At 43.7% G+C, this 13,515-nt stretch overlaps 1 protein-coding gene across 2 annotated transcripts in view; it reads right to left on the bottom strand.

Moving 5' to 3' along the window:
• Positions 1 to 13,515, bottom strand: part of TNFAIP8 (TNF alpha induced protein 8) — a 130,454-nt gene that overhangs the window by 106,627 nt on the left and 10,312 nt on the right. The window lies entirely within an intron of this gene.

The raw sequence follows: 13,515 nt of genomic DNA, 5'->3' as shown, positions 1-13,515 counted from the left end.
ACAAGTATGAGTTAATGCTTCTCATCTCTTTCCCTTCCTGCCTGTCCCTATCTATCTGTCTGTCTCTCTCGCAAGCGCATGCTTAATAAAAATTATATACAGGCTTGGATGTTCCTTATGTTGACATGGTCTTAACAGGGAGTCCTTCTCATAGATCTTCCTGGGACTCAATGTAGCTGGGCTGGGTGACCAGTAAGACTGAATACTTCTCTTGAAGCAATAGATAAAAACAGAATAAAATAGGACCAATCTTTCACAGGTCCTTTTATAGACCAAACCATAGATACCACACAAAGATGTAATCATTCCTTTAGAAAACTCAAAGAAATCTGATTACATCCCTATGCTAAATTATAAGAGATTTCACACAGTAAGTATAGTAGAGCAAGATAATTATAAAATATACTAATTCCTAACAGGTAACCTGGCCCAGAAGGTAAATTAGCCTTGAATCAACATTTGTATTAATGATTCTGACTGATGATAGTAGTAGCAAAATAATCAAGAACCTCTATATAGGAAAGCTACAAAACACGTTAGTGACAGTTGGTTCTCACTGTAAACAGGAGTGAATGTGGCTTTAGGTCAACAAAGGGAGTACAAATCTAGTCAATTTAGCCAAGAGCCAAAGCAAGAAGACCGAGTTCCAAGAGTGAGTATACAGTGCTTGTTAGAATTCTGTGGAGTTTAGTTTTAAACGTCCCTGTCTGTCTTTGCAGACTCCATCCAGAGACCTCAAAGAGATTCTGGTATTGAGCCTAATCATTTCCATATGTTAAACACACCTCATTGCTATAGGCACCAGTCAGATTAGTTTTTTTCTGAAAAAGGAGACTAGAGATTGATTCTTTTATGTAAAATTATTCCACCCTATTAGCATTGGAGACCTGAAATCATTAGCAAACAACTTGGGGCTAGTTATACAAACCTGCTGATAAGGGAAAGCTGCTTTCCAGCTGTTCCCAACGAGCCTTTGTAAATACAGAGCCACTGCTCGGGCAAACACTGTCTAATCTCTTAAAGATGCACATTTCATTCAAGAAAACATTTTAAAGTGGCTCATGATCTTAACCTCATTAATTGTGCTGCAAACTTCAATCAAGTTAATATTTTGTTAATATTTTGCTCCAGCACATGTCAGCAACATCAGGATAAGATCATGTCTTTTAAAAATATACAATGCTGCCTGACCAAGTGGTGGTGCAGTGGATAGAGCATCGGACTGAGATGCGGAGGACCCAGGTTCGAGACCCCGAGGTCGCCAGTTTGAGCGCTGGCTCATCTGGTTTGAGCAAAAGCTCACCAGCTTGGACCCAAGGTCGCTGGCTCAAGCAAGGGGTTACTGGGTCTGCTGAAGGCCCGCGGTCAAGGCACATATGAGAAAGCAATCAATGAACTAAGGTGTCGCAATGAAAAACTGATGATTGATGCTTCTCATCTCTCTCTGTTCCTGTCTATCTATCCCTACCTATCCCTCTCTCTGTGTAAAAAAAAAAAAAAAAAATACAATGCTGACACTGCCTCAGGCTACGTCTATGTTTTATAGTCTCCATTTCTTGATCAGGAAAGGCAATATTCAACCGAACCCCAGACGTTTCATGAAAAACAAAATCTAATGTCAATAAAAACATAGGATAAAGCATCGACCTGGAATGTTGAGGTCGCCGGTTCAAATCCCCAAATCTCCGGGCTTCCCTGGTCAAGGCACATACGAGAAGCAACTACTATGGGTTGATGCTTCCCACTCTTCCACCCCTTCCTTCTCTCTCTCTCCTCTCTCTCTAAAAAATAAAAATACCATGGGAAACAATGTAGGAAATAATGTGAAGAAAAAATCAGGTTACTAAACTGCATACTAGGGTCATAGCTATAATATACATACAACTATGGAAAAGATGGCAAATAATATGAAAAATGAAGTGATTTTCTCACACATATCTAAAGCCTTACATTTTTTCCTTCTAAATTCCCCTTACTTCTTAATGGTGGGTGTAGTTTGTTTGCTTCTTTAACTTATCAGGATAAGGTCTCACTTCATCAGACAAGAACTTATGAGTCAGTTACTCATGTAAAGGGTGGTGGCTACCTAGACCACCCTAGATAGAAACCTGCTTTTCTCTTCCTAAAATCTCTTTAAGGATAGCAATTCCATAATTTCCAACTTTTTTTTTCCCCATGAAAGAACTTTTCTGCTCTACTTGCTAATAACAACAAATTTTTAAAGATTTTCTCTTTTTTTCTGTTTTAAACTAAGATAATCCTTTTAATGAAAGTAAAAAGGATATCTGGGCAAATTATAAAACTGAAGTCACTCGGCAATAGATATTTCTGAGCACATGGGCAAGGAGATGAGTTCTAGGCATGAACAAAGCTAGTTACTGCCCATGGGAAGATACTCTAGTGGAGCCAAGGGCACAGAATGCTGCAAACTGAGGCAAAACGCCATATGTGATAAATTCAACATAAAGACAGGGAGACCAGAAGAAGCTATTCAGATTCTTAAGGAAAGAGATTCCTTCTGCACCTTTTCTCCTGGCAAAGAATAGAACCAGGAAAGGTGGCGTGGAGAAGGCAACATCTGAACTGGATCCTGAAGGATAGTCTAATTTTGTCTAGGAGAGAGAAATGATGGGCACTGCAGGATGGCGAGCTTCAACCAGCAAAGACAAAATCAGGGAAGAGTGGGTGTGTTTAGAACAATGCACAGTTTAGGAAGCAGAACCAAAGGAAACATGCAGAAGAGTAATGGGGATCAGAGCTTGTCTTAACTATGCGGAAAAGGGTGGGGCAGGGGAGCAAATATTATCCTTTGGGGCCTGGGCAAAGAGCCTTGCATTTGCTGTTGTATTTAATCCTGATAACTTGTTTTACAAGTGAGAAGTCAAATACGGTCTCTGAAAAGCATGCCATTGACCTACACATCCCCAAGGTAGCACTGTGTCTGGTGCTCGTCAGGTCCTCAAAACATCGCCTGAATACACAGGTGACAAACCAAAGACCATGCTCTGCTGCTCCACCCTATTACCTTTTTGAACTTGTTTTTGATAGACATTGGGAGCCATTGCCAATCTGGGATTAGAAGGACACAGTACCTGATCAGCTGTGTGTTAAGAAGAGTATGGTAAAGGCTGGGAGGTGGAATGGGGGAGTTATCTTATATTCAGAACCTATAGTGTTTACAGACAACATCATGCTTTGATTATACAGATTTTTCTAAGTAAGTATTAGAATACCTCAAAAACTCAACTATAATTTAAAGTCCCTCCTTTACCTAATAATTTCTTTTTTTTTTTACAGAGACAGAGAGAGAGTCAGAGAGAGGGACAGACAGACAGGAACGAAGAGAGATGAGAAGCATCAATCATCAGTTTTTTGTTGTGACACCTCAGTTGTTCATTGATTGCTTTCTCCTATGTGCCTTGACCATGGGGCTACAGCAGACCGAGTAACCCCTTGCTCAAGCCAGAGACCTTGGGTCCAAGCTGGTGAGCTTTGCTCAAACCAGATGAGCCCACGCTCAAGCTGGTGACCTTGGGGTCTTGAACCTGGGTCCTCTGCATCCCAGTCCGACACTCTATCCACCACGCCACTGCCTGGACAGGCTAATGAATTTTGATTATGAGATTTAACCACTATAGAAAGTATAAAATGAAAAGTTAAACTCTGTTCCCCTCTTCCAAACCATAGTTCCATTAGTAATAGTATATTATTGTTCATGCTTCTAAAAAATGCTTATGCACTCATAAACCTACAATATGCCTTTTTTAAAAACATAATTAGATCATTATTTTGCTTTTTTATTTCATCTTTCTTGGAGATCTTCCCATAACAGTGCACAGAGAGCCACCTTGTTCTGAAGTTGCATAACGTTTCACCTCAAGGAAGTACCATAATGTACTTACACTGCTGATGCATGTGTAGGTTACTTAGAGTTTTTGTTTTGTTCATTCTTAAAAACAACATTGTAATGAACTCTTTTTATCCCAAATTGAATTCACTTGTGGTCATCTGCATCAGGCTCTTTAGAGTGTCACAGATGGGTTCTCTTGTGTAAGACATAATTTAGCAAATTTCCACATATGTTACTATAATTAATAAGCACTTACCTTAGCAATGAAGGCAAACATAAAGATAATCTAAAAATAAATTTACTTACAGGAGTTCTGTCTCATATGATAGCCCTGGAGCCTCCTGGAAAGACTCAGGGCCCAAGTGCCAGGTTCCCAGCTCGAGCTGCTAGTGGGGAATTCCTCACTCCACACTGGGCAGACAGCACGCCCTCCGGACGGTCCCGGGCACTAAATTACCAGGCTTGCTCTATCAGTGGCCTTCCCTTGTTTCCATGCTTAAATGACAATGAAATGTGCAGGTGATAATCAGAACTGCAGGATTTCAGAGCTGGGTGGGATTAGAGAGCACCTAGTCCAGTGTTTTCCAACTGCCGATCTGCAGACCAGTCTGCCAGAAATTTCAAGCCGGTCTGTGAAAGTTAACCCACCCTGATGACATATGAAGGTTATAGACCCAATGATCTTAGTCAAATTTGCTTATGCTCAGGGTGATTTCTGCCTTAGCTGTCCTCAATATAATTCTCCTATTTTCACCGGTTCCCAAGTGTAAAAAAAGTTGAAAACCATGGATCTAATACGTACCTTACATTTCTTAGATTTGGCAGTTATGAGCTAGAGGGTTGAGTATCTCAGCAGGATCGCACAGTCAGTCATAAAGCCCACCTTTCCCAGGCCTGTCTCGAGCTTCCCCAAGTACTGTACATACAACCAAATAACATCTGCATCCTTTGCTTAGTTATTTCAAAAAGACCATGTAAGAAAAGTTTGTGTATAATATTCTCCTGAGTGGAAATAATGATGCTTTAAAATAAATAGCCCTGGGCAGTTGGCTCAGTGGTAGACCATCAGCCTGGTGTGTGGATGTCCCAGGTTCAATTCCCAGTCAGGGCACACAGGAGAGGAGCCCATCTGCTTTTCCACCCTTCTCTCTCTCTCTTCCCCTTTCACAGCCATGACTCAATTGGAACAAGTTGGCCCCAGGTGCTGAGGATGGTTCCATTGCCTCCGCCTCAGGCTCTAAGAAGAGTTCAGTTGCTGAGCAACGGAGTAATGGCCCCAGATGGCCATAGCATCCCCCCTTAGTGGGCTTGCTGGGTGGATCCCAGTCAGGGCACATGCAGGAGTCCGTCTGCTTCTCCTCCTATCACAAAAAAATAAAAAAGCCTGACCAGGCGGTGGCGCCGTGGATAGAGCATCGGACTGGGATGTGGAGGACCCAGGTTCAAGACCCTGACGTCGCCAGCTTGAGTGTGGGCCATCTGATTTGAGCAAAAACTCACCAACTTGGACCCAAAGATCGCTGGCTCAAGCAAGGGGTTACTCAAGTCTGCTGAAGGCCCACGGTCAAGGCACATATGAGAAAGCAATCAATGAACAACTAAGGTGTCGCAATGCGCAACGAAAATCTAATGATTGATGCTTCTCATCTCTCCATTCCTGTCTGTCTGTCCCTGTCTATCCCTCACTCTGACTCTCTCTCTCTGTATCTGTGAAAAAATAAATAAATAAATAAAAATAAGTCCATCTGAAAACTTATGTAGAGACAGCACAGATAGTAAGAAATTCAAAAATCTTCTTTTAAATAATTTTAACTTCTTTCTCCACCAAATTCACTACTATGTAGAATGTCTAACAAGTTTAGAAATTGATACATATAAGTTTTGCCTCCCTTCTTCTGCCCCTGGTTGAGGCATTAGCTAACACTGCTGACTTGTTATCAGCAAGACATGCAGCTGTCAAGAAGTCTGCAGCCTTGAAAATGAGATTTTCAAACCTGGGACTACTTAGGCTGTGAGTCTCCGCAACATATTTGCATAACTCCCCACCCCACCCCCTCCCATTCATGCCCCAGAGTCTAAATCGGGGATCCGGAATAACTCCTGGGAAAAGTCTGTTCAAGATCTAAACATCATCAAGTAGCCAGCTCCACCCTCCAAGCCCTGGAGCCCAGCTCTCTGCAACCGGCTGGATGAAGTCTGTTTCTGCATGAGGCAGTATATAGCAATATGGTTAAGAACCAATGGATGTGACTATCAGCTATGCTTTTGACCTTGGGTAAGGACTTAAAACTCTCATGACCTCAGTTTCCTCATCTTTGAAATAGAAATAATAATGATAGAACCTAGGATTTGGCAATGTATATAAATATCTTAGTACAATGCCTGACACGTAGTAAGTGCTCAATAAATATGGAGCCTCACCACCACAGCTGGCTCACATCACCCAGAAAAGGCAAAAAGAGCAAAAGGCAGCTGGGAGAAAGAAAAGAAGAGAATGTCTTCAACATGATTTCTTTTGAATTAATAAAAGCAAAAGAGAAAATGGTTACATTTTTACACAAGTCCATATTTGTCCATGGAGATTCCTAGGAGCAAAGAGTCATTCCCAGGACTGTGTCAACTGAAACTCGAAACTAGATCTGGGAAAAACCGCACTAGGATGGGTGAGGCTGGGGATCCGCCTCCCACGGGCCCAGCCACAGGAGAGACCCTGACTCTACAGCCCCCACCTCAGGTGCACTGAGCAAGAACAGACCAGTGGGTCGATCAGAAATTTCTCATGTCATGGTGGCTTTTCACTATCACTAGCTCTATTACCTGTGGGATTTCTCTGGTGTGGTCAAGGCTATGAGGTTTCACTCTTTCTTCATACCTGAAATAAGAGATCACCTCAGCATTGAACCCACTGGGGAATAGCCACTCCTCCATTACCTCTGGATTAGTCTCATTGTTGCTTTTGTAGGGTGAATGTTTTTAAAAACTATGTATCATAATGCTGTTTTTGTCTTTTCCTTTCGTTTTTCTCTGCTAATCACATGGCACTGAGATACTCAAGAGGACAGGAACAGAAAGTCTGCACGGCTCACAGGCCAGGACCAAACAAAGCACAGGCCAGGCATAAAGTCAAGAAGCCCTTGCCTGACCTGTGGTGGCGCAGTGGATGGAGCGTCTGCCTGGAATGCTGAGGTCCCCGGTTCGAGACCCTGGGCTTGCTTGGTCAAGGCACATATGGGAGTTGATGCTTCCTGCTCCTCCCCCCGTCTCTCTCTCTCCTCTCTAAAATGAATCAATAGCCTGACCAGGCAGTGGCGCAGTGGATAGAGCATAGGACTGGGATGCGGAGGACCCAGGTTCGAGACCCCGAGGTCGCCAGCTTGAGCATGGGCTCATCTGGCTCAAGCAAAAAAAAATGCTCACCAGCTTGGACCCAAGGTCGCTGGCTCAAGCAAGGGGTCACTAGCTCTGCTGAAGGCCCGTGGTCAAGGCACATATGAGAAAGCAATCAATGAACGACTAAGGTGTCGCAAGGAAAAACTAATGATTGGTGCTTTTCATCTCTCTCCATTCCTGTCTGTCTGTCCCTACCTATCCCTCTTTCTGACTCTCTCTCTGTCCCTGTTTAAAAAAAAAAAAAAAAAAAAGAATAAATAAAATCATAAAATCTTAAAAATAAAAAACCCAAGGTCTTGTGCGTGTAACAACTGGGCTGAGAATAGGAGAGTTTGAGTCAGAGGTCAAAACACCACTATCTATGGGAGGCAGGTAAATAAATGACGGGGCAATACAACAGCAAGCCACAGGGGCTTGGGCCAAACTGACATGTATGCACCATGAAGTGGCACCTGAAATTCAAAAACCAAACACAGTGTGCATGTTACACAAAAAGCATCAGGGATCCCATCTGGGCCTAGGGCTGCCATTCTGTTATCCTGCCATGGGTTTTGGTAGATAAGATGTAAGAAGCAGAAAGGTCTGTGAAGAAGGGAAAGAACTGGTGGTGCGCCAGCGCCCTCAAAGAGCCCTGGGCCTTTAAACCCACAATGAGAGGTCATTGCTCCCATGAGCCCTACGTAAACCTCACAACAGAGAAGGCAACAGGCATGGAGACCACAGCGGCATGTGGTGTAGGGACAGACAAGCTGTGAGCCAGGGGTTCCCGGTGTGCTGATCCTGTAAACCTAGTAATGTGACAACACGGTCTGAGAGCCTGACACTGTGAGAACAGGAACAACCCACCGCCAGTGGGTGCGACACCCACACACCTGCTCAGGGGAGAGCCTGCCTCAGCGAGCACTGCTGTGTCTGTGGCAGTCGCCTGACTGCAGGAAAGGAGTCAAAGGGGCAGGGCAGTCCCTGGCAGGCTAGAAGGGAAGAAAACCTCCTTTCACATCAGTTACTTCATAAACAAGTATATATTTAGTGCTAGGTCTAGACACTTCACAAGGTACAGCTGAGGTTAGAGATTAAAAGCTATAGGTACTGAGAGTAAATGGCTTATTCTGAGTTAACAGAAGAGACAGATTATTCAGCACCATGGTTGGCCAGGTCATAAACTTGGATTTAGTAATATAAGAACTCACTACTCACTGTACCGGAATGCTAGGCAGATAGCAGATTGAAGGAAATAGATATATAGTTGATGCTCTCAAAAGTGTTAAAAGGGTAGGTCATATGGAGGGAAATAAAATTAGATGATCATAATCAAGACTATTTAACAACAATAGTTTGTCAGAGAAAACAGAATAACAGGGTGTGGGGTGGGTAGAGGAGATGGAGGACGGAATGGGGGAATAAATGGATGGAGACTTGCCCTGGTGTGGGGTGAACACACAATCCAGTGTGTGTATTCATCTACAGAGATGTGCTGTAGAACTATGCACTTGACACCTGTATAATTTTGTTTTCCAGTGTCACCCAAATAAATTCAATAAAAAGGAAAAAAAAAAAAAAAGAAAATAGAATAATATATTTAAGATTCTCGCCTGACCAGGCGGTGGCGCAGTGGATAGAACATCGGACTGGGATGCGGAAGTACTCAGGTTCGAGACCCCAAGGTCACCAGCTTGAGCGTGGGCTCATCTGGCTTGAGCAAAAAGCTCACCAGCTTGGACCCAAGGTCGTTGGCTCGAGCAAGGGGTTACTCGGTCTGCTGAAGGCCTGCGGTCAAGGCACATATGAGAAAGCAATCAATGAACAACTAAGGTGTCACAATGAAAAACTGATGATTAATGCTTCTCATCTCTCTTTGTTCCTGTCTTTCTGCCCCTCTCTCTGACTCTCTCTGTCCCTGTAAAAAAAGAAAGAAAGAAACCAGGGATTACTGAAGAAATGGCTGGTTGCAGGTAGAAGACAAGCCTAAGTAAGACCATGTCAGAAGGACTCGGGAGCTAATTGGAAGAGGCTTCCCCTAGTCAAAGATGGGACTATTTCAGTCTTAGTAAAAATTAAATTTCAATGGAATGAAACCTATCAAATTAATTCCAAAATCGTAACTATTTATGAAAACCAATTGATCACTCTCTAAAAATAACAGGAACCCAATGCTTGAAAATTGGACAAATCAAAGGGAAGAACTCAGCATTTATCCATTTCTTTTATGTGAACTGTACCACTGGGTAATCAAATAACAGCTTGAAAGGGAGCCTATCCTTATAAATGATTCCCACTAATAAATAAAATCAAAACAGTAGAATTAGAATATCATCATTCTGCAATTCCTAATGAATTAATAGGTCTAGACAGTGAGGATCAACAGTTGCTAATGTCAAAAAGGATTGGAAAAACTAGACATCATGTGCCTCCCAGTGAAAGGACACAACAGCTCTGTAATATTGCCAAACGGACCAAACGCAAGTCTGATTTAGCCTCTGGACCAAGATACAGAATATAGCAGGCAAAGGAACAAGCTGAAGCATCCATGAGTATGCCTCTTCCTTGGCATCAAGATTGTGGGAGACTCTACAGATCAAACAGCCCAGGTCTGTCAACAGAAAAATTATGTATTTTTATTTTGTTTTATTTTTTTGTATTTTTTTGAAGTTAGAAGTGGGGAGGCAGTCAGACAGCAGACTCCCGCATATGCCCAAACAGGATCCACCTGGCATGCCCACCAGGGGGTGATGCTCTGCCCATCTGGGGCGTTGCTCCGTTGTGGCCGGAGCCATTCTAGCACCTGAGGTGGAGGCCATGGAGCCATCCTCAGCGCCCGGGCCAACTTTGCTCCAATGGAGACCTAGCTGCGGGAGGGGAAGAGAGAGACAGAGAGGAAGGAGAGGGGGAGGGGTGGAGAAGCAGATGGGCGCTTCTCCTGTGTGCCCTGACTAGGAATCAAACCTGGGACTTCCACATGCCAGGCCAATACTCTACCGCTGAGCCAACCGGCCAGGGCCAAAAATCATGTATTTTCAAATGGGAGAGGATATTAAGGCAATCCGTAAATTAAAAGAGACTTAAAAGACACATCAGATGTTTAAGAAATGGGCAAGACTAACAACCTACAGTGGGTTAGGCTGCTCACCTGGGTGATAAAACCATAAAGAGATGTGAGGAAGTGATTACTATGAAAGTCAGGATGACATTTAGTTTTGCTGAGACTAAGGGATATGTGATTGGGATGGGATATATGAAGGTGTTTTGGGGGGTAGGAGGGAAAGTTCTATTTCTGGACCTGAGTGATCATTATAGGACTGATTGCCCTAAAATAATTCACTAGAGTGTGCATTTGTTTTGTGAGGGTTGTTTGGGTATTTGAGCTTTATTTTACAATAAAAAGGTTTGTTGTTGTTTTTTTAAATTTTTGTCTCAGTCTTTTTATTTTTTTACAGAGACAGAGAGAGAGTCAGAGAGAAGGATAGATAGGGACAGACAGACAGGAACAAAGAGAGATGAGAAGCATCAATTTTTTGTTGTGGCACCTTAGTTGTTCATTGATTGCTTTTTCATATGTGCCTTGACTGCAGGCCTTCAGCAGACCAAGTAACCCCTTGCTGGAGCCAGCGACCTTGGGTCCAAGCTGGTGAGCTTTGCTCAAACCAGATGAGCCCGCGCTCAAGCTGGTGACCTCAGGGTCTCGAACCTGGGTCCTCCGCATCCCAGTCCGATGCTCTATCCACTGTGCCACTGCCTGGTCAGGCAATAAAAAGGTTTTTTTTTAAATATTAAGATCAAGGTGTCAGCACAGTAAAACCCAACTGATGGAAAAGACTGCGAGGTATGGAGAGGTGAAAAGGCCCAGCAGCCAATCAGCTGGGAGTCAGCATCTTAAGAAGGACTTCTGTTTCAATGAACTTCTCATGTTTAAGGTAAATGATTTCATCTGTATTGTTTTAATTAATTAAATTGCCTTATGACACCTTAAATTATTTTTTAAAGCTTATAGCAAGTGATATGCTCCAAAATATCTCAAAGGCTATCTCAGCTGGGAAATGCAGAAGGACTTCCTGGATGCCTATTGGAATTTTAAGAGCTGTTGAATGTTAGCTTATCACAGACATGATGACATTGATTGCCTAACTCTAAGTTGTAGCATTCAACATACCAACCTCAGGCACCTCAGGTCCCCAGAAAGAGACATAGAATTCACAGTCACCCCTTACTCCCCTGCCTAGTTCCTAAGCAAATGATTAGCAACAGATTAAAAAAAACAACGGAACAAAACAATATCCCCCCAAACTTTAAAAATCTGAAAGTCTAAGCGAACTGCCACACCCAGGGTGTTGTTACAGCTTTAGCAACGAGAGTTCAGGAACTAAGCCTCTCCCAAAGGCTACACTGGTTCTGAACTGTGAGGGCGGGACCGGCGCAGCGCCGACCAGGCCCAGCGCCTGCCCTGCGCGCCTGGCGTCAGAGCCGCGGGAGGAGCACAGAGCGCTGACTCTACCACGGCCAATTCCCCGCTGCCCACACGGGCTGCAGGGCCCAACCTCTGCACGACGACCAGCGAGAAGTCCCAGCTTTTACAGTATCTTCCTCACACAGAGACACTATAACCCAAAGACAAATTTGCCATCACACAGACTGGCTCTCTGATGCATGAGCCAATAATGAAAGACATATTTCTCTGACTTACAAAAGCTGTCCAACGACTTCCTAATAGGAAACAGGAGACTAGTGTTATCCTCTTCCTGTGGGAAGCGCCACTCCATCATTTTGAGCTTCCACTCCCCTACTTTGAAATGTAAATTACCTCTGAAATGAAAAGGATTCTTGGGACAATCTGCAGATGGAAACAGGTCTGTGAATGACAGACCCTAAGTGCTGGGGCGTGGCCTGGCACACTCCATCTCTCTGCATCTGGCAGAGGAGACGGGTGACATGTTGAAGGTCACCAGGTGAGTGGGAGCCAGCCGGGCAGCCTCCCATGGTTCGCCGTTCTACTACTGAAGATAACAAAGTGCGAAAAATAAAACTGAGACACAAGCTATGAAGTAGACCCTGACTGTTGGGGAGGTAACAGCCTTTGAGAGTTCACAGAAAATGAGAATGAGGGGGTTTGAGCATCTTACTGAGCGGTCAAGCTCCGCACAAAGCATGGGAAGCCTGAGCTGCCAGGTAGAATCCCAGCTCGGCCGGGCAGCTGTGGCAGGTTATTTAACCTCCCCAAACCACAACCCCCATCTGTAAACGCGCGTTATCAGTAATACCTTTCTCACAGATTTCTTATGAAGGTGAGATGAAATAATGTGTATAAAGCCCTCAGCTGTTGTAAATACTCAATAAAGGTTTGTCATGATTACTGTCATTGAGGTTGTGAACATTTCCAGAAACATAAAGAATGCTCTATCCGATGGGTATCTCCAGGGTCCAAATGCAGGTTGAGGACAAAGCAAGCAGTGCTATTTTTACAAACCCACAACAGTCCTCAACATTAAAAAGTAGTAATTAAGTACATGTAATATTCAATACCTTATACATTTTTATTTTGTTCTTCTCCCAACTACTCATTATGTGTAATTAGTTTTCATTCCAATAAAACGTGGCGTTCTTAGCCAGACAGCTTCTAGGGTCTGGGAACTCCACCTCGAGCAGGTGTAATTGGTCTGCCCAATAATCATGCCCTCTCCCGTCTTCCTTCTGGACTCAGCCACCTCCCACTGTGCAGGTTGCCACTGCGCACTTTCACAGCTTCCCTTGCAGCTGTGACTCAGTTCTGGCCGACGAGGCCCGAGGGAGCTTCAGAAAAGTTTCTATCCCGATGGAAAGAGATAGACACTACAAGAAAACAGATTTATTGCTGCCCTCTCTGTGTCCCACCCCTCCCCCATCCATACGCACTTCCTGCCTTTGAATGAGGATGGGAAGAGTGTAAGATATCCCTTGCTGAGGAAACCATTTTCTGCCCATGAGGTGACAAGTCTGTAGAAAACAAGTTAACATGCTAAGGATAGGAGAACAGAAGGATGAAAGAGCCTGGTCCCTGAGGACATGATCAGAGTTACTGATTTTCGATCAGACCGACCCCAGACTACTTTCAGACCACTGTTAGTTGGGTATTCTCTTACCTGAAGTTAGGCTGAATTGTAATACCCCAGAACTAATATGTTGAAGTCCCAACCCCAGTGTCTTGAAATGAGACTGCAGTTGGAGAAAGAATCTTTTAAAAGGTGATTCCATTGTAATGAGGATTTTAGGATTGGCCCTAATGTAATCTGACTGGTGTCCCTATA

Source organism: Saccopteryx leptura, chromosome 4 (genome assembly GCF_036850995.1).
Source record: "Saccopteryx leptura isolate mSacLep1 chromosome 4, mSacLep1_pri_phased_curated, whole genome shotgun sequence".
Lineage (NCBI taxonomy): Eukaryota > Metazoa > Chordata > Mammalia > Chiroptera > Emballonuridae > Saccopteryx > Saccopteryx leptura.
Note: the sequence above shows the minus strand (reverse complement) of the source record. Positions and strands in the feature narration are given on the sequence as shown.